The sequence below is a fragment of the Nicotiana tomentosiformis genome, chromosome 1 (assembly GCF_000390325.3).
Source record: "Nicotiana tomentosiformis chromosome 1, ASM39032v3, whole genome shotgun sequence".
In the NCBI taxonomy this organism is placed as follows: Eukaryota; Viridiplantae; Streptophyta; class Magnoliopsida; order Solanales; family Solanaceae; genus Nicotiana; species Nicotiana tomentosiformis.
In genome coordinates, this window is record NC_090812.1 from 147079878 (window position 1) to 147083458 (window position 3581).

Consider the following 3581-nt stretch of genomic DNA (forward strand, 5'->3'; position numbering starts at 1 on the left):
AGACCTCACATACTTTTTTAGTGTTCGGTCATTTCTAGCAAAGTATATGAAGGACATATTCATTATCAATTTGGGATTCTGATGAAGGCCAAGTCAACAGAAGTACGAACTGCAAAAGTTTATCATTATTTTTTTCCTATTTTTAACGATTGTGATTGCGATCAACAAGGAGATACTTCCTATTTTGAGTTTTCTTTTTTATGTTGTTTTTTGTCATGATGTACTTCCTATTTATAACAAGAGGGTGTTTTTCATTTTTTTTGTTTAACGCCTGAGATAAATATATCATGAATTGCAATAATTTTTTCCATTAGTCCAAATTGTTGGCAATATCTCAAAATACTTTCGACAAATGATTTCATGCATGAAAGATTATGAAGTAGCCAAATGATTCCTGCATGGGAGGTTATTGATAAATGACTTTTAACCTAGGACACGTGTTATGATTAGAGACCATTTTACATCTATAAATAGCTAATTATAACTGCATCAATTTCAATCAAAAGCAATCATAAACCTACTTCGTTAACTCTCTCTCTTGCCCCGATTTTTCTTTTTGTGATCATTTACTTCAACATACTCTTAAATTCTCCTTCTCTTATTCTCATTTCCTGACTTATTGGTTTGTTATTTAAATTTTATTTTCTTGCTCCTGTTATAAATTTGTATTTCTGTAATAAACAATTAAACTTTCTGAAATATATAAACAAAACAGAAAGTAAGTAATATTTGTTTAACGAAATAAATTCTGGAAAAACAGTATAGGAATAAATCGAGCCCACTGAATACACAGTGTGTCCTTAAGAAAATTATTCTCATCAAGTATCCGAGGTGCTGGAATATATCCTCCCAGGATAAAACGATTTAACTCACTGGAGTGTTGGTACCAAAACGTCGGTGAACAGCGAGCCACTCGAAGACTGTAAAAACACACTGAAATTTTTTGTACAGAAGAAGAAGAAGGAGATTAGAAAATTTCGTAAGGAAAGATTCTGGGATTCAAACTCTATTTATAGAGTTGCTGGCATTGTTTCTGAAAAGATTTGCAACCTTTCAGAAATAGCCATGGCTGTTGGAACAGGGTTGTTTGAAATATTGCGAAAAAATAGATTTAAAATAATCCGAGAAAGAAAACGGGCCTGACCGGACAGGGTCGCGGGTCATGGGTTATTCCGGATTGAATTTTTCGTTAAATATTTAATTAATTAATTAAATAATTGAAAGGATTTTTGTCCAAAAAGATTAATCAATCAATCGATCTTTGACCAAATCCGAATCCGAAGCCGAAGCCGAAGCCGAGCCAAAGCCGAGCCGAGCGAGCGACGACGACGACGGCGCGAGGCTTGCCTTCTTCTTAACTCTTTAAGAGTCAGAAGAAGAGCAATTATATATATACCCATCAAAAGCCTTTTCTTCCTCCAATATGAGACAATGTCCCTTTGCCAAGGAGGGAAACTCAAATATTTTATTTTCCCTCCATTTCTCATTCACCCTCTTTAAGCTACACAAGCTTAAAATCCCAACAATCCCCCACATGAATGGGGAATGGCTCTAAAATAAAGGAATGCACGGACGCATGTGTGATTTACATGCAAGAATTAATTGCATCTGGATATGTAGGTTTTCCTTTGAACTTTTCGTAGTGAACTTATATCGGATATACTCGGTCAATCGGTAGATTTGATATCTTTGAACCGTCGAGCTTTGTTGTATACCTAGACAATATAAGTCACGCAATCAATACTTAACCATCTATGGTTCTCACGGCTGTGTTCGTTTCAGCCATGAACATCGCCTGGTTTCATAAGTGCTTAGAGAACGGGCCTTTACTTTCATTCCCCTTGAAGCGGCTTACACTTCACACTCACATAGGTGATTTCTAAACGTGTAATCCTATAGACACAATATCTGGTCATATCCTACCAGACTTAGCAAATCATTAAAAAACCTTTAAGCTTTGTTGACTCATCAAAAAGCCTTAATGCTTTACCTCGATTTCTAAACATTGTCTTCATCATGAGAATGGGTTGAGTTATTTGACAATGTTGAACCGTCATTCATAACTTTGTTTGATCTCTTTGAACCTAGCTCGTGGGATCTCCAGTCTGCTAGGTAGAGTTACCGCCATGATGACTTGTCCTAGACCTTAACCCTACTCCCTTTGATGATCTTTCAACTGCCTCTCTAGATAGGCCTTTTGTAAGTGGATCTGATATGTTATCTCTTGATTTTACGTAGTCAATTGTGATAACACCACTAGAGAGTAGTTGTTTAACGGTATTGTGTCTCCGTTGTATATGACGAGATTTTCCGTTATACATAATGCTCCCTGCCCTGCCTATTGCCGCTTGACTATCACAATGTATACAAATAGGTGCCAAAGGTTTGGGCCAAAATGGAATATCTTCCAAGAAATTCCGGAGCCATTCAGCTTCTTCACCGGCCTTATCTAAAGCTATGAATTCAGATTCCATTGTAGAACGGGCGATGCATGTTTGTTTGGATGATTTCCAAGACACTGCTCCACCCCCAATTGTAAAAACATATCCACTTATGGATTTAACTTCAGATGATCCAGTGATCCAATTTGCATCACTATATCCCTCGATCACGGAGGGATATTTGTTATAATGCAAAGCGTAATTTTGGGTATGTTTGAGATACCCCAAAACTCGTTTCATTGCCATCCAATGTATATGATTGGGATTACTTGTAAACTAACTCAGTTTACTAATAGCACATGCTATATCTGGTCACGTATAATTCATGATATATATCAAACTTCCCAATACTCTTGCATAGTCCAGTTGTGAGTCACTTTCACCTTCATTCTTTTGAAGTGCATAACTCACGTCAATTGGAGTCTTGGCAATTTTGAAATTCAAATACTTGAACTTGTCAAGTACCTTTTCAATGTAGTGAGACTGTGATAATGCTAGACCTTGTGGAGTCTTGTGAATTCTGATTCGTAAGATCACATCAGCAACTCCTAAGTCTTTCATATCGAATTTGCTAGCCAACATGTGCTTAGTAGCATTTATATCTGCCATATTTTTGCTCATTATCAACATGTCATCAACATATAAACAAACAATGACTTCATGACCTGGAGTGTTTTTAATGTAAACACATTTGTCGCACTCGTTGATTTTAAACTCACTTGCCAACATTGTTTGGTCAAATTTTGCATGCCATTGTTTAGGTGCTTGTTTAAGTCCATAAAGCAACTTAACAAGTTTGCACACTTTTTTTTCTTTACCAGGAACCACAAAACCCTCAGGTTGTTCCATATAAATCTCTTCCTCTAATTCTCCATTTAAGAAAGTTGTTTTAACATCCATTTGATGGATTTCAAGACCATACACGGCTGCTAGTGATACTAACACCCTAATAGATGTTATCCTCATTACTGGCGAGTAAGTGTCAAAGTAATCAAGGCCTTCCTTTTGTCTATAACCTTTGACAACAAGTCTTGCCTTATATTTGTCAATAGTGCAATCAGCTTTCACTTTCCGTTTAAAGATCCATTTCGAACCTAAAGGCTTATTTTCCGGAGGAAGATCTACCAACTCCCATGTATG